Source organism: Myotis nattereri (genome assembly GCF_964212035.1).
Source record: "Myotis nattereri genome assembly, chromosome: 10".
Taxonomy (NCBI): Eukaryota; Metazoa; Chordata; class Mammalia; order Chiroptera; family Vespertilionidae; genus Myotis; species Myotis nattereri.
The window spans coordinates 18,637,638-18,659,843 of record NC_138085.1 but is presented as its reverse complement, the minus strand read 5'-3'; the positions used below and the strand labels follow the sequence as shown (position 1 = coordinate 18,659,843).

The 22,206-nt window shown below is 43.6% G+C and overlaps 1 long non-coding RNA gene across 1 annotated transcript in view; it reads right to left on the bottom strand.

Annotated features, from left to right (window-relative positions):
- Nucleotides 1-13,323, bottom strand: part of LOC308525985 — a 43,972-nt gene extending 30,649 nt beyond the window's left edge. Inside the window, exons 1-4 of the long non-coding RNA XR_013996505.1 lie at nt 13,184-13,323; nt 10,394-10,659; nt 9,189-9,347; nt 1,034-1,173 (exon numbers count right to left, since the gene is read on the bottom strand). This is a non-coding gene — a long non-coding RNA (uncharacterized lncRNA). The remainder of the gene's footprint in view (nt 1-1,033; nt 1,174-9,188; nt 9,348-10,393; nt 10,660-13,183) is intronic.
- Between the last annotated feature and the right edge of the window lie 8,883 nt (nt 13,324-22,206).

Here is a 22,206-nt window from a genome sequence, read left to right as displayed (position 1 = left end):
GCTCTGGGTTCCTAAGGCCAACGTCTGAGTCACCTGAGCACTCCTGGAAGTTTTCACTCTACACACAGTATTTACCTTGCCAACTGAACAAGGGGCGTCAACAAGTGAATGAATTCCTTCTCCCATCAGAGTATTCCATTTAGGCTCCTCAGAGACCCAGTGAAGTAGGAAAAAGATTGCAGGTATGTGAGAGAAGTGTAGAAGAATCCAGACTAAGATTCTGTGACAAGTCTTCATCCTTCATCTGAGAAACTTTCCAAAGGATTCAGACATAAAGATCTGTTCAAAAGGTGAGACTCAACCTTCTGGTGGTGGTCTGAATTCAGTAAATAATCCCAATCCCGAGAAGAAGAAACAGATATTGATTTTTTAAATCATGCCTCCTTGTAATTAGGGGGGTGGGAGTGATCAAGGAGGGGTCGATGAGGGGAGAAGGAGACATATGTAATACTTTAAACCAGTGTTAAACTCAACCTTCCTAATGCCGCGACCCTTTAATATAGTTCCTCATGTTATGTTGACCCCCACTTTCACTGTTACAAATTAAATATAATTAAAGCATAGTGATTAATCCCAAAAACAATATGTAATTATATATGTGTTTTCCCATGGTATTAGGCGACCCCTGAGAAAGGGTCATTCGACCCCTAAAGGGCTCACGACCCACAGGTTGAGAACCGCTGCTTTAAACAATAAAAAAATTCAATTAAAGCAATTCAAGTTCCATTTTCGTATTAAGTTGATCTAAGAATATGAAAAAAAAATCACAATGCTGGCCCAGCAGGTGTGGCTCAGTGGTTGAGCATCAATCCATGAACCAAGAGGTCATGGTTCAATTCCTGACCAGGGCACATGCCCAGGTTTCTGGTTTTATTCCCAGGAGGGAGTGTGCAGGAGGCAGCCAACTGATGATTCTCTCTCATCAAGGATATTTCTATCTCTCTCCCTCTCCCTTCCTGTCCCTGAAATCAATGAAAACATTTTAAAAATTAAGTAATCACAATGCTGGAAAATGAAAGGAATATCAAAACACCTAAATGACTTTAGTGATCTTCTAAATCCTCTGTTGTCATTTCCAGTCTCCAAAGCACTTTCTCCACGAGATGTGAGGCTCTTTGTTGTCATTTCCACAGTCTCCACAGCACCTTCTACGGAAAGAGATGTGGACTCTTCCTTTAATGAATAATATAAAAATGCTTAGACAAAACCACCATTATTCATTTTGTTTTGAACAACAAAAAAAGAGGTATACATTTGGAATCAAAAAGTTCAATAAAATTCCAAAAAGAAACTTATTGTAGGCTTTTTCAGACTTACCCTGTGATATGATAAATGCCTAAAATTAAAACAAAATGCTTATCTAAGAATTGCATCTAAATAATAGCCTATTAACAAATCATATCTAAATAAGAATTGTGGTGAGCTAGAAGGGGACAATAAAAAAGGGGGGACATCTATAATACTTTCAAAAGGAAAGATTTTAAAAATAAATAATTATGACATATAGCTATATACTATCTTCTCACCAACTCAACACATGCACCATGGGAACTAAAAAAGGTAAAATAAAATTAAACAAATGAATGATAAATATTATAAGATAAAGTATGTGTGTAAATAAATTTTAAGAAAAGAGTAGACAAACATTTAAAAATCTACTAGCTAGAAGCCTTGCCACAAAAGTGACCTCAAACCGTGGCTCAACCTGTATTGACCTTATGTCCTTTATAAAACTAAAGATTACCAGAAGAGCTATTCATAACCTACAGGTTTCTTAATGATCTTATCATTCTTAGACAGTCAGAAAAATATCTTTAGAAAAACTAAACTTTCCCTTTCATCTTGCAAAACATAAACTAGGAAATGCCATTCAACTTTCACTAGCATGCCTAACAATCACTTACTTGAAATTATTTCATGGTATTTTATGGGTTTTTTAATTGTGGTTAAATATACATAATGTAAAATTTACCATTTTAACCATTTTGTGGTGTACAAATTCAGTACCATTAAATACATTCATTCATAAAGTTGTGTAACCTCAATGCTATCCATTTCCAGAACTTTTCCATTATCCCAAACAGAAACTGCCAATTCAACAACTCCCCCTTTCTCCCTCCCTCAGCTTCTATTATATTTTCTGTCCTTATGAATTTACCTATTCAAAGCAAAGTACCCCATGAAGGTGGAATTATACAGTATTTATGTTATGTTGGGTATAACATCCTCAAGGTTCATCCATGTTGTAGCACATCTCAGAATTTCCTTCATTTTAAAGGCTAAATATTTCATTGTAGGCATATACCACATATTGTAAATCCAGTCATCTCTCCATACACACTGGGGTTGTTTCCAATTTCAACTATTATGAATAATGCTGCTATGAATACTGGTGTTCGACTGAGTCCCCACTTTCAAATCTTTTCCTTTTATTTCAACATTTTTTTTATTAAGGAATTACATATGTCCTTATCCCCCAATTGCCCCCCACCCCACTCCCATTCATGACCTCACTCCCCTGGGTCTGTGTCCATTGGTTATGCTTATATGCATGTATACAAGTCCTTTGGTTGACCTCGATCCCTTACTCCCACCCTCCCCTACCTTCCCTCTGAGGTTTGAGCATCTGATCGATGCTTCTGTCTTTTGTGTATATATAATCAAAAGGGGAATTGTTGGATCATATGGTGATTCTAGGTTTAACTCCCCCCCCCCTCCTAATTTATCTTGAAATTTATTGTTGAAATTATTATAGATGTCCCTTTCTATCCCCCATTCATCCCCTCCACCCTGCCTAGGTTTAATATTTTGAGAAACAGCAAATGGTTTCCCACAGTGGCATTTTTTACTTTTCCACCAGTAATCACAGGGTTCCAGTTTCAACATCCTCACTTATTTTTTTCATTGTTTAATAAATCAGTCATCTCAGTAGGTATGACATGGTATCGCACTGTGGTTTTGATTTGCATTTGCCTAATGATTAAACATGCTGAGCACTGTTTCATATGCTCATTGGCCATTTACATATCTTTAGAGAAATGTCCGTTCAAGCCCTCTGTCCAGTTTTAAATTGAATTGTCTGATCTGTGGTTGTTGAATTTAGGAAAAACCGGCATGTACCTATTATTGACTCAGCTTCCTTTTATGAAATCCCATCCTCCCAGTCTATAAAAGCAGATAGTATTTTATTTTATTTTTATTTTTTAAATCTATATTGTTGAAAGTATTACATAGGTCCTCCTTTCCCCGCATTAATCTCTTCCGGGCCACTCCCATCCCCACCCCAATAGTATTTTCATACTCTCCCTTACTCCTGATGTCTCAGGACTTGCACATTCCCTCAGCTCTGTCTCTCATTTCTGTCTTCTCTCTTCAGAGCCAATCTTTTTCCCCTGAACTATCATAGAACAGTATCCTTGACAACAGTCTCTCTACTCTACAGCCAATCCTACACATCCTACACATTGCCACCAAAGTCATATCTTCTCAAAATACAGAACTGAAGATGTACTTTCCATTTTAACATCCTTGACAGGCTCCTTCTGTGTACAGTTTAAATTTCAAGTTCCCAGGTACAAACAAGGCCCTTCAGTTTGGATCCACTCAGCACCTGCAAGCATCTCTCCACACCCAAACCTTGTGTACATCCATTCTGAACTTAAAAACATCATGTTTTTCCATAAATAGTTTGGCTGATTCGCTCTGCCTAGAATGCCCTTCTTTTACCAACTTCCAGTTCAATCAGCAACTTCTTTGAGAAATCCTTCCTTCAGAGCCAGTCCCCTGACTCTCACCACACTGTGGACACACAGGTATTATGTGGCATTTTAATTTATCTGCATACAGCATTTTAGTTATCTGTTTATTTGTTCAACTAAATCTGAGTCACATACACCTGGTATTGATTCCTAACCAAAATATAAAATATCTTCCCGCATATAGTAAGAAGACTAAAGAACAATATGTTTTCCAGACCAAAAGGACTGAAATTAAAAATCTTATCGTTCTATTTACAAGCAGACTTAAGATAACGGAGACAAAAGAGACAATTCATCTAACTGCACATCCATGGAATCTAGTAAACATGCAATCATCCTTTGGAGAATTTAAGATGGAAACATAGAAGCAAAGAATGAGTTTGAGCCCGGCCACCATGGCTCTGTGGTTAAGCATCGACCAATGAACCAGGAGGTCACAGTTTGATTCCAGGTCAGGGCATATGTTTGAGTTGCAGCCTCGATCCCCGGGAGGCAGCCAATCAATGATTCTCTCTCATCATTGATGTTTCTATCTCTCTCTCCCTCTCCCTTCCTCTCTGGAAAATAAAAATACATATTAAAAAAAGCCCTTGTTGGATATCATCATGCCACTTTCACAACTACACTAACCATATGGTTACGGGGGGGGGGGGGGAAATATCATCAAAATGGTCACTGGGGCCCTTGCTGGTTTGGCTCAGTGGATAGAGCATTAGCCTGTAGACTGAAGGGTCCCAGGTTCGATTCCAGTCAAGGGCACATGCCCAGGTTCCGGGATCAATCCCCAGTAGGGGGCGTGCAGGAGGCAGCCGATCAATGATTCTCTCTCATCATTGATGTTTCTATCTTTCTATCTCTCTCCCTTCCTCTCTGAAATCAATAAAAATATATTTTTAAAAAAATGGTCACTGGCTTCAACACTCCTGGACAGAAATGCTTTTACACATGCCCTCAAGTTTAGGAATAATTCAGTTTATCGTTCCCAGTATATTGTTAGAAGGGTACAATGTTCATCAGGAAACAGTTAATGGGGGAAAACACAAAAGCAATGTCCAGGTATCAAGATTGCAGTGCTTACCACTAAGGAATTTAACATTAGTCAAAAAGTCTTGAAATCTCTTGTCAATAGCCCAATAATTAATTCAACTGCTATAAATATATTCTCCCCCGCCCCAAAACTTTTTATTCTAAAAATATTCAGTAAAAGTTGAAATAATACAGTGAACACCTGTTTCATCTAAATCTAACAGTTGTTAAGGCCTAGCCGGTTTGCCTCAGTGGATAGAGCATCGGCCTGCGGACTGGTCCTGGGTTTGATTCCAGTCCAGGTCACATACCCAGGTTTCGGGCTCAGTCCCCAGTAGTGGGCATGCAGGAGGCAGCCGATCAATGATTCTCTTCTTACCATTGATGTTACTGATGTTTCTCTCTCTCTCTCTCCCTCTCCCTTCCTCCCTAAAATCAATAAAAAATGTTTTAAAAATAAACAAATAAATCTAACAGTGGTTACCAATATGCCATATCTGCTTATGTGCATGTGAGGGATTTGACTGCGGGATGATGACTACCTGAAAACCCCCCACATCATGACTTCATCATGCATTTCCCCAAAATAAATATTCTCTCCTATACACCACAAAACCATCATCTTGCCTAAGAAAAAATTTTTCTAACATCACCTAATATTCAGTCCATTTGCAACTTTTTCAAATTTTCCCCAAAATGTTTTTTTAAGACAATTTTCTAGAACCAGGACTCAATCAAAGTTCATTCAAAATGGTGCAAAAAATATTGCATTTGGTGATGTCCTTTAGTCTCTTTTAACCTACAATAGGCCCCACCTTTTTCTCCCTCCATGACTCTTTTGTTTTTTTTGCTTTCTACTACTGTTCTTTTTTTTTTTTATTAATTAAACCTTTATTGTTCAGATTATTACTTTTGTTCCTCTTTTTTCCCAACATAACTCCCCTCTACCCTGTTCCCACCCCACCCACTTCCCTCACTCCCCATCCACTGTCCTCATCCATAGGTGTGCGATTTTTGTCCAGTCTCTTCACACATCCCCCTCACCCCTTTGCCCCCCAAGAATAGCCAGTCCACTCCCTTTCTATGCCCCTGATTCTATTATAATCACCAGTTCATTCTGTTCATCAGATTAGTCACTTGATTTTCACATTCACTTGTTGATAGATGTGTATTTGGTGTTCAAAATTTGTATCTTTACCTTTTTCTTCTTCTTCCTCTTCTTAAAGGATACCTTTCAGCATTTCATATAATACTGGTTTGGTGGTGATGAACTCCTTTAGCTTTTCCTTATCTGTGAAGCTCTTTATCTGACCTTCAATTCTGAATGATAGCTTTGCTGGATAAAGTAATCTTGGTTGTAGGTTCTTGGCATTCATCACTTTGAATATTTCTTGCCACTCCCTTCTGGCCTGCAAAGTTTCTGTTGAGAAATCAGCTGACAGTCCTATGGGCACTCCCTTGTAGGTAACTGACTGTCTTTCTCTTGCCGCTTTTAAGATTCTCTCTTTGTCTTTTGCTCTTGGCATTTTAATTATGATGTGTCTTGGTGTGGTCCTCTTTGGATTCCTTTTGTTTGGGCTTCTCTGCACTTCCTGGACTTGTAAGTCTATTTCTTTCACCAGGTAGAGGAAGTTTTCTGTCATTATTTCTTCAAATAGGTTTTCAATATCTTGCTCTCTCTCTTCTTCTGGCACCCCTATAATTCGGATGTTGGTACGCTTGAAGGTGTCCCAGAGGCTCCTTACACTATCTTCGTATTTTTGGATTCTTTTTTCATTTTGCTTTTCTGGTTGGATGTTTTTTGCTTCTTCATATTTCAAATCGTGGACTTGATTCTTGCAATCAAGGCTAGAGAGTCTGCTGTTGGGAGTCTGTATAATATTCTTTATTTCAGTCAGTGTATGCTTAATTTCTAGTTGGTCCTTTATCACAACCTCGAGGGTCTCATTAGATTTCTTATAGATCTCATTAAGTTTATCGGCAGTTTCTAGAAAATTCTTGAAAAACCTTAAAAGTGTGGTTTTGAACTCTATATCCAGTAGTTTGCTTTCCTCCATTTCTGTCATTTGTGTCCTTCTTCTTTGTCTCCGCATTTTTATGCTTCCCTGTGTTGATAAAGTGGTTTTCTGTTTTGAGTGTCCACTAGGGCCCAGTGGTTCAGCCTCTCCAATTACCTGAGGAGGACACTCTTGGTGCACCCCCTTGTGGTCTTTGTGCACAGTCTTGTTGTAGTTAAGCCTTGATTGTTGTAGTTATCACTGGGAGGAATTGACCTCCAGGCCAATTGGCTGTGAGTATCAGCTGTGTCTGCAGTGGGAGAACTTCTGTGCTGGACACACTCCTCTGGGGCAAGACTTGCTTCAATGGGGCTTTGGTGCTCACTGAGTCTGCCCCCTGAGTGTGTCCTTTATGGTTCCACGGAGCTGCAAACTGGATGGTTCCACTCTGACCTCTGGGTTTCCTGGCTCCTGGATCTCTAGGGAGGTGCTAATCTAGCCTTTGCCTGATGCTATACAGCAAAATCTTCCCTGCAGGGCTTAGGCGGGGCGGGTCCCACGGGATCAACAGGGTGGGGCTAGCAGTTATGGCTGCTCTCAGTCCAGCCCTCAGAGGCTCTGCTTCTCAATGTCCTGGTAACCTCTGCAAGCACCTCGGAGAGAAAGCTGCCCTCGAGTTCTGACCTATGCCAGACAGTCCCGCTTCTCCCGTATGAGTCTGGGTCCCTAGAAACTTGCCTGGAACTGGAGCTCAGAGCCTGAGACTCCCTTCTGATTGAAAACGACAACCATGCCCTCAGCCGCCAGCCCGCTCCGCATGCACCTCCGCACCATAGTATTTTACTGCCATACTGCGTCTCCTCTGAGTCTCGGTATGCTTTTCTCTTTCCTTCTCCCTTCTAGTTGTACAATTTCCACTCAGCCACCCTTCCTGTGGTTCTGGATGGTGTCCGTTCCGTCTTTTAGTTGTATTTTTGAAGTGGTTGTTCGAGGCAGCAAACTCCAGTGTTTACCTATGCTGCCATCTTGGTTTCTCTCCATGACTAACTCTTTAAGGAGACCAGAATGTAGACTATCCCATATTCTGGATTTGTCTAATTGTATCTCATAGTGGTTTTTTCTTTAAGTCTTTATTATAGAAAATTTCAAATATATACAAAGGAAACAGAGTAACATAATAAATCTCCAACAGCCAGCTTCAATAATTCTCAATTTCTGGTGGTTCTTGTTTCATCTATACCTCCACCCATTCCTCATCTCATTTTACAAACTGATCCTCTAGGCCCCATACTTCCTATAACTGGAAGTTAGGTCTACATATTCATATCAAATATTTGGGGGAAGAAAACTGAGTAGATGACATCATGTCTCCATGCCACATTACAGCTGTAGGTATAAAGGAGTCCTCTGTCACCTATCAGTGATGGTAACCCACCAGGTTGTGGAGGTGGAGAACAACATGCAGCTTCAAAGTAGAGATGCATTTGTTTCTTCACTTTGGGTGACACCTTGGTGCCATGCTAACACCTTTCACGCAATGGCATTACTATCCCATTTACAATCCTTGTCTGAATCAGAGGTTACACTGGAGTAAGAGGTTACACAGAATAGCGATTTTCAAATTCTACCAGTCCTTCTATATTTATTAGCTGGAATTCTACTTTAAATAACGGTTTTCCTTTATTAACTGGAGATGAACTGCAAGGCTTCCTAAAAAGGCAGAGCAAATGCTTAATTCTGTCCCTTTAATTACTAATTTTTATTTGTTTCTATTCTTTTTTTTATAATCAGTTAGAAATGTATGTAGTTTACATATAAATAAATATACATATGAATTTATATATAAATTTATGAAATATAAATACATATATAAATATATTTTCATTGACTTCAGAAAGGAAGAGATAGATAGAAACATCAATGATGAGAAACTTTGATTAGCTGCCTCCTGCATGCCCCCTACTGGGGATCAAGCCAGCAACCCAAGCATGTGCAATGACAGCAAATTAGATTTTTTTTTTCCTTTCCCGTACTCTCTATTTTTACTATGAACTTGATTTTTATTTATTCAACACTTTGCAACCAAATATAATCATGTGCTAATATATTCTTATACCCTTAAATTTAAGTCATAAATTTTCTCGGCAATAACTAATTAAATTACTCAAGTGTTTAAACATTACCATGAAATGGACAAAGAACAGTGCAAAAAAATGATGATATAGAAAATAAATGAAATGTTTATTTCCCTACCATTATCTTCACTACATGTTAAAACATATATCTAGCTACTGAGATCATTATATATTGTTTTTATTATTTCTGTTAAAATTAGGATAAAAGCTTTGTTTTTTAAAAAAAAAAACACTCAATAATCAATCAAATACTAAAATTCAAATCAACTCACCTGTTGAACAGGACTATCAACGGTAAAGGCCTTGTAAAGAGCCAATGCCTGGCTTTTACTCCCTTTGCTCCAGATCACCATATTTCCAGCCACATAGAGTTCCTCGTCATAATCCATTTCTCCAATTTCACTTCTGCCTCTCCTTAACTGCCAGCTTTCCTAAAAAATTTACATATGTAAGACATGTTTAAGCAGTTTTTATTTCTTTTGCAACATTATGGAGCAAGATTTATTAATTAAAATTGAACAGCAATTCAGATACAAGTCTCCTGCTCTGTCTGTGGAGTAAGGCTCAGTCCAAGCCCAACTCTTAGGTTCGGTGCCACTGATTAACAGAGGAGGGGGTGTGGGTGTATGTATCATACTGTATCTTACAGGATTTCAAAAATGGGAATTTACCTCAAGAATTCTCTATATTAAGTATTTTATTATTACGTTACCATTTTATGCTGCCAAAAACATAAATAAACAAAAATTAGACCTTACCTATATATCCAAAAATTAAACCAACATTCTTGGGAGACGAAAGACATATGAAGCATATGGGGGGTGAAGCAGAGGGGGCAGTGAAGTGCACATGGGACACTGGGGGAGCTTACCAACCATGCAGACTTCCCTGCTTCACAACTGCATATACATTCACCTTCCTGCCCTTGTGCCAACCATCAGAATGAACAGAAAAGAGAAAGGTTTGGATTCCTAACTACAGACTTCCGCTCCTGGAAATTTTGGTATCCCAAAAGGGATACAGAAATGGAATTAAGATGAGAATGACTGACTGTTTAACATGCACTTACTTCTCATTCCCCTATTTAAAAACTAGTACTGTATCTACTTATGTGGCATTTCCTTTCTCCTCTAGAAATATGTAAGTTTTGGGCAGCAGGGACCATTGCTAACTCGACTATCTAACCATCAAATAACATGAAATCTGGTCCCACGTACTAAATGAAGAAAAAGAGATTTAAATGGACCATAATCATAGTGACTCTCATTATAAATCCCTGAGTTATATGTCTAAACAGCCATGACACTGTAATACAATTAAGGTCATTATTTTTAGCTTTCATGGAAATTACCAAATCTTAACCAATACCCTAGAAGTAGCATCATACTCATTTCTCAGTTGCATCTGGGTAGCCTTAAATTACAAGTAGATCGAATCTCTCTACATTTCAAAAGCAAACTGAGAATCTTGATAAAACCTTCTGTTTTTCGTGGATTGTAACCTCCTGCAGGGATCCCACCAAGCCAGCAGCACCATCAGACGACCACAACTCAGAGGCTGGCTGCAGCTGCCGAAGCTGAAGGTTCAAAGCATTAGGGTGGTGTCTGCAGTGGTCTCGACCAAAAGGAACAAATTCCTGCAAATCCCCAGCTGCAATCATTGTTGCCCTTTCTTCAGAGAAGTTCAACATGGCTTTCAGATATCAATATTATTTCTGTATGAATTCAAACACATTCTGGCCAGCTGTTGGAATCAAAATGAGAAGAAAATTATCAGAAGTTTACAGAAGAGCCATAAATCCTTAAATGAGTGTCATACAATCCTATCACATTGTAGGTGTACAAGTAACCATAACATCAACGGGCATTCCAGATCTGATTCTTTCAGGTTATTAGTTTCCATTTCATAGTTACCTTACACTATCAGTACATAATTAACATTACAGCTACATGTTAGTTGCTGACAAAATCAACTGTAGGAAATCACTGGGCTGAGAGATAAGCACTTATGTCTGACAATATTGATCCTACATTTCCTACTACTACTCACTAATTTCTCCACATTTCACATTTAAGGATTTAGACAAGTTTTACTTTATAGTAAATGGCTCTCAACATTTAAGGGCATTTCTGTTCAAATGCTGGAACAACATTTAAAAAGCACACCTAACAGATCACTGGCATATTGAAATGAAACAAACAAAAACAATATATCATTTCTAATTCATCAAAAGTTGACCCACTTGGTGCTTTAAGAAACTAGTCAATGTCATCATTAATTGTGAGCCTCAATCCACCTAAACATGTAATTGCAAGCAATGCCAATTTCTGGTGCAAACCCCAAAGACCAAGGCATGAACAAAATCACTGGCGATGGAACAGTCATGCTTGTTTGCAAACTTAACAGTTCTGGCTTTGAAAGAACACAATCTACTACAGTTCAGCTCATTACTACAAAGAAGTGGGCGAGCTGTGGGTGGAAAGAGCCCTCACCCCTTACTTCCAGAACATTTCTACGAACAGTCACTGACAGCCAGTCAAATTCGGCCATTGTAGAAGGTGGATGACAGTTCTGCCTCAAACAACTCTTATATGGAAAACGGTTTTGTGGCATAGAGGTTAAGCTGCAATCCTCAAATACAGGAATCAAAACACACATTCATGTCAGCACTAGACAACCTTTAAAAACAGTGTTTGAAAGGGCTTTCACATCACAAACAGTTTAATATGACTTCGTTTCTCCTCTGAGATCTTTTTGGCACCAGCAGCTTTCTTGGCTGAAATATCTAAGCCTGTGGTTCCCATGCAGCTCCTCTAGGGTTGCAGTTATGTTTTCTGTGAATTAAGTGTTATTCCTGAGAGAACGGTTATGTCACATTCATGACACTTTTTCCTCCTTCTGATAAGTCAGTTTTGAGAAAGTTTAACTTGGGCCATGACTGAGATAGTGCCTGTGGGAGCCTAATCAGAGTATGCCAGATGTTCAAGGCCAATCTGAGCAGGAGAATCCTAATTGGGATGTTCAAGGCCAATCTAAGGAAGGACACAGAGATTGTACTGTACACACTGGGCAGGAGTACCTTACTATCACCCAAATACTGATGTCACTGTTGGGCAGGAAGCCTTTGTGTCTAAGTTAGTATAAACGTGTTACTAACCAGCCAGTGGGTGGCTGCTTGGTATGGCTCCTGTTTGCTACTGTATTAGCAAGGGCTGCTTGGCGCAGCCACTGTGTGAAGCTACTTTGAAGAACTGTTTTGTCTGATGGCTCCTTGTTAGCAATGGCTACATGGCCTGCAAAAGAGACTCTCCTGCCCTAACCGGTTTGGCTCAGTGGATAGAGAACAGCCTGCGGACTGAAGGGTCCCAGTCCAGGGCATGTACCTTGGTTGCAGGCACATCCCCAGTAGGGAGTGTGCAGGAGGCCGCTGATCTATGTTTCTCTCTCATGATGTTTCTAACTATCCCTCTCCCTTCCTCTACGTAAAAAAAAATGAAAATATATTTTTAAAAAGACTCTCCTATATGCCTCTGTCTCTCATGTCCTCTTTGTCTACTGCCCGGCGTTCACGTGGGTACAGCCCCTGGCAGAGGACTGTGCACCCCACAGTGCCTTATAAAACTTACACCAAACACCACAAAATCCAGCCGGCCTTCCTATGTTCTAGTCAACGGGTTAACCAACATATTAACTCTGAGAGGAAGCCACAGAATCGGTAATTAAAGGATCGCCTGCACAGAACAATGGCCACTTTGTGCTGATTAGTATATTTAGATCTTTGCAGCCCCAACTGTGTGTGCGCTTCCTGGGGGCCCTATAACAGCACCGCATGGAACTGATGCGCTCCCAGGGAGACCGCGGCCTCGCTTCCTGGGAACAGGGACCTGCCAAGAGCACCCGAGGCGGCTCGGGGGGACCCGAAGGCACAGGAGGCACCGGAGCCAGGTCTGGGCGGAAGGGCCGCGTCAGGGGCCTCAGGGTGGGCGAGACCCGCGGGCTGAGCCGAGGCCTCAGCAGCGCCAGCCACAGGGCGGGCCTGCTCTGAGCTGCAGCCGCGGAGACACCGCGCTCAGCTGGGAAGGAGGCCGGGGGCTGCGCGGGGAGGGGCAGCGCGGAGCCCAGGCAACGCCGCCCGGGGCGGTCGGGTGCGGGGACAGGGACACGCAGCGACCAGCAGCGCCGCCGGCCGGGCCTCGCCTGAGTCACTCGGGACGGGCGAGGCGCAGGAGCCCGGCTGCGCCCCCGGGGCCACAGCAGAGTCGGTCACCTGGACTCCGCCGCCGCTGAGCGTTTCCTCCCCCTCCGTCCCCCGCTCCGAGAACCGGCGAGCAGCAGCCGAGGACCGCGGGCGTTAGCTCCCGCTCTAAAACCAAAGGACGGACTCCGCTGAATTTCCCGTCCTGCTTCGCGCGGGGCCCGGGGGCGGGGCCTTGAAGCACCGGGTCTCGCGGGAGGCGCCGCAGCCCGTGGTCCGGCTCTGCTCGCCTCCTGGGAGGATGCTGGGTCCGCCCGCCGTTACCGCCTGGTCCCCGGCGCCGCGTGGAGCCCGGAAGCAGGACCCGGTCAGCTGGAGTCTGAGCTGTGACCGGACCGTCCCGGCCTCTCCATCTGCGCCGGGTCCTGTCACTAGGAGCCTGAGCTGCCTCCACCCGGAGCTGCCGCACCTCCAGGCCGGTTCAGCTCGCTCCCCCGTGGGACTGGGGCAGTGAGGGGCGCGCTGATTTCCCCTCTGCTGGTGCTCCTTCACCCTGTAGGGCCAGACCCTGTGAAAAGTGCAGGAAGGACACGGAGGTCCTCACAGAAACATGGCGTGCCATTTCTGAGCTTCACAGACACACCGCCAGGTGACGCCTAGACCTGGATGAAGCACCCCAGCTTTACAGGCCCTCCCTCTCCGTGGACTTAGCTGTACAATCTCACACTGATGGAAACTAGAAAACTTTCCTGAGCTCTGCTCTCCCACGGCATAGGATGTCTAGGTTAAAAATGTCAATGGAGCCCTAGCCGGCTTGGCTCAGTGGATACAGCATCAGCCTGCGGACTGAGGGGTCCCAGGTTCCATCCAGGCCAAGGGCATATGCCTGGGTTGCAGGCTCCATCCCCAGTAGGGGGTGTGCAGGAGGCAGCTGATCAGTGATTCTCTCTCATCATTGATGTTTCTATCTCTCTCTCCTCCCTTCCTCTCTGAAATCAATAAAGAAATATATATTTTTAAAAAATATCAATGGATCTCTGACCCCGTTGTTCAATTGGTTGAGTGTCCTCTTGTAACCAAAAAAGGTTGGGAGTTTGATTTCCAATCAGGGCCCATACCTAGGTTGCAGTTTGATCCCGGGTGAGGGGCATGCAGGAGGCAATTGATTGAAGTTTCTCTCTCACATAGATGTCTCTCTCTAAATAAATAAATAAATAAATAAATAAATAAATAAATAAATCCTCAGGTGAAAACTATATATATATAGTTTCCTCTCTCTCTCTCTCTCTCTCTCTCTCTCTCTCTGTCTATATATATATATATATATATATATATATATATATATATGTATTCATTCATTCAATAGACAACTTATGGCCTAAGAAATCAAGTTCAAATTCTTTATCCAGAAATATAAAATTGGCTGAAACCTATGTCTGCACTAAGATCATCTCCTGAGTGTCCCCAAACACACCTTGCACTTTGTGGTCTTGGGATCTGGGTACATCCTCATTTCTTTATTTGGAATGCCAGCCCTCAGGGTTTAGCTCAAATGCCTCTTCTCAGAAGACTTCAATACAAGAAGGAGTTTGCTGAGAGGACTGAATACTTGCCCCCCCCCCCACCCCAAAATTCCCATGTGGAAACCATATGCTGTATGTGATGGTGTTTGGAGGTGGTGCTTAGGTCATGAGAGTGGAGCATTCCTGACTGGCATTAGTGCCCCTTCCACAAAGTGAGGGCCCAGTGAAGGGAAGGTTGTCAATGAGCGAGAAAGCAGGCCCTCAGCAGACACTGAAACTACCAGCACCATGATCTTGGACTTCCCAGCCTGCAGAACTATGAGAAATAAATTGTTGCTTATAATCCATGCAGCTTATGGTATTTTCGTCATAGCAGCCCAAACATACTAAGATAGAGTCACTCTTAGAAATTTGAGTGGCCTGCCGTTCTCTATGGTCATTTCCCTAAAAGCAAAATCTCCACGTATTTCCCTGGCCTGAGGATACAGGGGGCAAAGTTTGATCTGTAGGAATAAGGCAGGAAGGAGCCAGTTAAGTCTCATTTCTTCTCTCTCGGGTACAAGGAGATTGTCCTGTGTGACTGAGTGGGCACACCTGCCACACAGGTTCTCACTCATTGCCCCCAAAGGGTACAGGAACTTCCCTGCGGTGCCCCCCAGGGCCCTGGGCTGTGCTGCATGAACCGGGGCCTGCACCTGTGCACAGGGCAGAAGGTGGAAGTCCATGAAGGGCCTGGTCAGGGATGGCTAGTTTGGGTGCTAGAGTGGGAGCTGGAGGATATGCAAACCTGGCGCCCACAGCTGCAGGACTCCTGCCCCCAAGAATCACAGATGCAGCCCCAGCTCTCAGGAGAACACGCCTCCTCCCTGGTGGTTCCATGGACGGTGAAGCTGGGCTTCCAGCCGAGGCCTTTGGGGAAAAGCCCAGTAAGGGCTTCCTGTCCTGGGACCCTGCTCCACTTGCTGACCGTCAGGGCCTTGGGTCAGGGGATGGTCAGGCTGTGGGACAGAGACACACCCAGTCAGATCATTCAATGACAATTCAGTGGCCACTTCTCTCAAGTTTCTAAATCCACAGGCTCCTCGTGCCCGTGCCCACATCCTCCTCACACACACACTGTCACTCAACCCCAAATGGTGGCTTATGGTAGGACACCCTGGCATCCACCCCACTGATTCTGATCCCATCCAGCCCCATCCAGGAACACATCTGAAGACAGCACGAGAGCACATGTCCACCGTGGTGGCAACGACACATTGACAGGTTCCTCACACAGACTGCAGTGGCCATTCTGCTGGAGTTGCTGGCCCTTTGCTCTGTGGGCTCTGCAGCAGCAAGTGGCCCACGGGTCAAGAAGCTCCCTGTGGCCTCTCGGAGCTGAGGACGCCTGCAGCCGCAGCCACAGGAGATCCACCCTCAGTCCTACACCTGCAGGAAACCGAATTCTGCCCGCAACTGGGGTGAGATTGGAAGCACCTCCTTTCCTCCTGGACACTCAGGGGAGACCACCGTCTCAGCCAAAACCCTGGTCTTCTGAGCCCCAAATCAGAGGGACCGCTTATGCCAGGAGTGGGCAAACTTTTTGACTCGAGGGCCACAATGGGTTCTTAAACTTGACCGGAGGGCTGGAACAAAAGCATGGATGGAGTGTTTGTGTGAACTAATATAAATTCAAAGTAAACATCATTACATAAAAGGGTACAGTCTTTTTTTTTTTTTTTTTTTTTTTTTAGTTTTATTCATTTCAAACGGGCCAGATCCGGCCTGTAGGCCGTAGTTTGCCCACGGCTGGCTTACACCATGCCTGCTCCTGACTGCAGAAGCTGTCAGATAGCCAGGAATGTGTACTAGGTTAGTGATAACAGCAAGGAATATACACCATGTCCTTTATCAAATCAGGTTCTCTGTCCTTAGTTGACTTGTATAGAAGAACCTTCCTATTGGAGAGGGTGCTCATTCATAACACAATTTCCTGAAAGTGAAAGGTACATGTTGCCTGATGGGAGACAGTTCTCTGGGGCTCCCCCATGGTTCTGCTTGTCTTGCACGGGGCACTGTCTGCCCTTGTTCCTTGGTGTGTAGGGAACAGTTTTGGAAGTGCGTGCCAGCCTCTGGAACAAAGGGCAGGCTTGCTTTCAGCCCTAGGAGATGCAGATGAGGTCTCCCTTTGAGATGTGGCTGGTCAAGGAGAATGGGTCCTGTCCATGGTGCTGATGTACACTTTGGTCAGGACACTGAAAGCAGACAAGCTCTGAAGGGGTTGGTGGGTTTTGCTTAGCTTATCCTGGTAGACATCAAACTCATGACTCAAGAAACGTGGTGTTCTTTCATCCTTACTGGGAGTAAAATAGTTGTATCTCGGCATGGATTTCTTGGGTTTATCCTAGTTGGGGTTTGTGTAGCTTATTAAATCTGTAGCTTATGTCTTTTGCCAGATTTTGGGATTTTTCAGCCATTATTTTCTCTATTACATTCTGGCTCCAAACTCTCCTGGGCACCTTAGAATGAATAAAAATGCAGTCTCACCTTAAACACAAGATAATAGTCAGAAGGAGTTTGTACTCCAAGAGTCCAGGTTGATAATACATATTACTTTAGGGAGAGTTTAAATAAATTCATGTGCATTAGGTGTTGAGGGAGAAGGGAACTTTCGTATGTGGAAAACCACTGGGATGCCCGTGAGATACTGCTATCTGCCTACCAGTAGGGGCTTGGAGGGCAGTGGATTGAATTTGACCTAAGCTGACATGTTTGGGGTAATTTCAAATTACTTTTAAAGCTTAGTTTTAGAAGTGCTATACTAAAATACATTTGTTGAAAATAAAAATTGATTATTCCTTTGAAAGATGCCAATTTTGACCATAAATTTTCGTTGTGTTTCATTGTTTTATGTATATTGTGGGGCTAAGTTCTACAGTGGCATTTTACAGAAATAAGTTGCAGGAAGAATATAATGTACTAGAGGCCCAGTGCACGAAAATCGTGCATGGGGGGATGGTCCCTCAGCTCAGCCTGCACCCTCTTGCAGTCCAGGGGCCCTTGGGAGAAGTCAGCAGTCGGACATCCTTAGCGCTGCCACGGAGGCAAGAGAGGCTCCCACCACCACCACTGTGCTCACCAGCTGTGAGGATGGTTTCTGGGTGAGTGGTGCTCCCCCTGTGGGAGCACACTGACCACCAGGGGGAAGCTCCTGAATTGAGCATCTGCCCCCAGGTGGTCAGTGTGCATCATAGCGTCCAGTCGTTCCACCGTTTGGTCAATTTGCATAGTAGACTTTTATTATGTAGGATGGGCCTTGAGATCGTGAAGAAGATGGAAGTCTGTATCTGAGCTGTTGCCTCGTCTGTCTGAGGGGCAGGTGAGGGACTACGTGTGAAATCCTCTGACAAGGTCACATGTCCTAAAAGGTCACTTGTACCCGAAATTTCACTGACTTTTCTGATCAATCTAGTTCAGTTCAGATGTATCTCACTTAATGTAATTTATTACTAGTATAAAGATCTGAGTCTGGATTCATTTTATTAGTTCCTTTTCTGTTTTATAAATAAGTCCTATAAAATTTGTTTTTGTTAATCATTTTTAAAGTGATATATGTACTTGATTTTTTTTGGCATTGCCTAAACGTCCTTGCATTTTTTTAAAAAAATTATTAGTGAAGGTATTACAAATGTGTCCTCATCCCCCCCATTAACCCCCAACCTCCCCACCCGACACCCCCCCCCACTCCCCGCACACTCATGCTCCCATCCCCCTGTTGTCCATGTCCATTGGTTTGGCTTATATGCGTGTATACAAGTCCTTTGGTTGATGTCTTCCCATTACCCCCTCCCTCCCCAACTTCCCTTCTGGGGATTGATAGCCTGATCGCTGTTTCTCAGTCTTTGGGTCTGTCCCTTTTCATCAGTCTATGTTGTTCTCTATAATCCACAAATGAGTGAGATCATGTGGTATTTATCTTTCTCTGACTGGCTTATTTCACTTAGCATAATGCTCTCCAGTTCCATCCATGCTGTTGCAAAAGGCAAGAGTTCCTTCTTTTTTACCGCAGCATATATTCCATTGTGTAGATGTACCACAGTTTTCTAATCCACTCATCTGCTGATGGGTACTTAGGTTGTTTCCAAATATTAGCTATGGTGAATTGTGCTGCTATGAACATGGGGTGCATACATCCTTTCTGATTGGCGTTTCTGGTTTCTTGGGATATATTCCTAGTAGTGGGATCACTGGGTCAAATGGGAGTTCTATTTTTAGTTTTTTGAGCAAGCTCCATACTGTTCTCCTATGTACTTGATATTAAACGAAAAGGAATCACAGAATTGCACAAAGAAAGAAGTGAAAGACCCTTCTCCCCCTGCCCCAGACAGCATAGTCCCTGTTAACTGTTTGGGGTGTTGAGGTTTCCTGGTGTTTCAGAGAGCTTCCTACATGCTTCAAATGGGAAAATATCATTTCCGGTTCTGAGCATCATTTGTTCAGTCAGAGCCACATGGCAGCCTAGCAAGCCCAAAACATGGACCTTTCTCCCCAGGTGAGTCATCTGCTGAATGAATGCAGTGGAAGGTGAACTTCTCTTATCTGTCAAGTGATAGGCAATTAATTTCTAAGGCGAGAATGTAAAGTGTATTTCTGAAATGGCATGGTTATGTTTAGAAAATATGGGGTCAGATTCAAATCTTTAGATTATTTAATGTTCTTTGAAGATGTAGATAAAAATTACTCACATTATTGACTCAGCAAAGTCATAATTCCTATGAATCATCTCATTCAATGCATTTCAGGGTTCAAGTCTAAGAAATCCCCTCTGATGAAAACAGAAAAATGACATTTCGGAGGTGTTCAAAGATGAAAGCTGTGCTTTCTTCAGATGAAATCAAGGTTGACGCCTAGGTGCCTGGGACATCACGCCCAGGGACTGTTAATACAGGGATGAAAGGACTGGAGTGAGACCCGGTGGTTTCCAACCCCTGAGTCAGCACTGCGTGGCAGCAATGAAGACGAAGGTGTCGGTGCTCTTTCGATAAGATTACTTGTCTGTGGTTTATTTCACTTTATTTTCTCTTCCCTCACATTGTCATTGCTTTAGTATTTACTTCCCTGCCACTCTAGTTCCCGTGTGTCCCTGCACCCTAAGAACCTTCATTAACTCCCTCTTATGGCATCAAAAGACCTTAAAGCAGGACAGAGGTTCAGTGCGAGGGCACCAGGTGTGGCAGAGGTGCCTGCAGGCTGTGTGCTGTGTGTGCACACGTGTCTGGAGTACGACTCCTGAAAGGCCCTGTGATCCTCTAAGCTTCCTCCTGCTGGCATTTTGGCACAACACTTCATAGTCCTGCTGTGGCGTGTCTGTGTATGTGAAGTGTTTGGAGTAGAGTTTTCTAATGTTTTCTCAGACACAGAGGTGAACTGTTTGGAAGGATAAGTATGTTGAATGAAATTCAGCATCTGTGAGGTACAAGGCACTCTTCCTAGGTATTGAGGGAACTTACATGGTGTTAGGGAAGGAACCTGTGCACACATAATTAAACACCTGTGTTTATGCAGCTCTAACCATGTGCATTATCTCATGGAATCCTTAGAGCACCCTATGGGGTGGGTACTGTTAGAACTGCCTCAATGGCAGAATGTAGCAGTTATGGGCCTCCTGTGCTGTGGAAGCACAGAGGAGGGAGAACTAGACCTTGAAGGATGGTGGGGTTTTATTGGCAGGAAAGAGGGATGTGGTTGTCCCAGGAGAGGGAGGAGAATGAGCAAAGGGAAATTCACAGGGCTCACATGCCAATGTGAGTATGAAGTATTTAATTTTAGCTCTGTTCACAAGGAACTGTGGCCAGTATAAAGATCTTATATGTGCAAATGACATCCATCACACCTCTGGGTGCGTAGGTGTAGTACTTGTTTTACTTAGCCTCTCTAAGGAAAGGGTAAGTGAATGTAAAGTTATTTCCCTTTAAAACAAATTTAAAGTTTTATATTTCAAATCGTTGGCTCAGATGAGTCCAGTCCATCTGCTTTTTGTTTCCTGTAAGAGACCTTTACTGTACTACAAGTTCATGAAGCATTTACAAGTGAATGGAGCTGAACACTCCCCCCCACCCCCGTTTTATTTTTATTGGTGACTTTAATTTTTTCATTGTTTCAGGTTACTGGCACCTAGCCATGCTTGCTTGATGGTGATTGTTTCATCAGGTCAAATCCTTCATCCCCAGATCTTGGAATATTATTTGACCTTAGAATGTCTTATATTCCCAATGTATGTCAGTTGAAAGTTAAAGTTTTCTAATGTATCAATTAAAAGAGAAAGTTTCAAAAAAAAGCTTGTATTTACCAGTAAAATAATTGATGTTCTTAGTGTAGGAGAACTGTGATCCTTTAGGAATGGGGATGGCAGTGGTTTCACTTTTACATATATATATACATATATATACATATATATATATATATATATTAGTATATTTTAACTGAATTCAGAGAAGAAGGCTGAGGGTGAGAGAGAGAAACATCAGTGATGAAAGAGAATCATTAATTGGCTGCTTCCTGCACACCCCCCGCCGGGAATTGAGTCTGTAACCGGGGTATGTGCCCTTGACCAGAATGGAGCCCAGAACCCTTCAGTCCATAGAGTGATGCTCTACCCACTGAGCCCAACCGGCTAGGGATATTTTAATTTTGCTCAATCCTCACCTGAGGATTATTTTTCATTGATTTTTGGAGAGAGTAGAGGGGAACAAAGGGTTGGGGGGAAGAGAGAGAGACATCAATGAGAGAGACATCAATATGAGAGACACATTGATTGGTTGCCATCCAGCACACACCCCCAGTGGGCCCAGGGATAAAACTGCAACCCAGGTACATGTCCTTGACCCAGAATCAAACCATTGACCCTTCAGTGCTTGGGCCACTGCTCTAACCCCTGGGGCATACCAGCCAGTGTCCACTCTTTTCATCCACATGGCCCACTGGGCCCACCCTGTTCCCCCCTCACCCAGACGCCTCAGTGCCAGGAAGGGGCTAAGTCTGCCTGCCCGTCTCACCTATTTGGAGCTCCAGCGGGAAATGAGGAGGCCCTGACTCTCCCTGACATGGCCCTGGGATGCACAGTTGCCAGCACACCTAGATGAGCACAGCACCTCTCCCGGTGCCTCCCGGTGACGCAGAGTGGAGGCTGCATGTGAGGTTGTGTTTCCGGAGAGGCTAGTGCGGGTTTCTGCCACAAGGAACGCTTCTCCCGTCCCTGGGTCTGTGCGAATGAACTGCCAATGGTGCCCCACGCCCTGAGGCCACATGCGATGATCCTGGTGCTGGCGATGCAGATTCGTGGGGAACCTGGTGCTGAACCCCAAGGGAAGGGCCGCTTCCCCGGCTGGAGGGGCAGTGGGGGTTGGCAGTGTCCTAACTCTCTACTCCTAATAGGAAAAAGCGCTGGAGTCAAGCCAGAGCCTTCCTCAAATTGTTCCAACGCCAGAGAAGCCGCTCTCGAGGACAAGCCAAGTCACCCGCAGGACACTAGGACTTTCTGAAGACAGGACCAGGCCCGAAACTCGTGGGCTCCCAGGGGCTGGGGGGACAGGA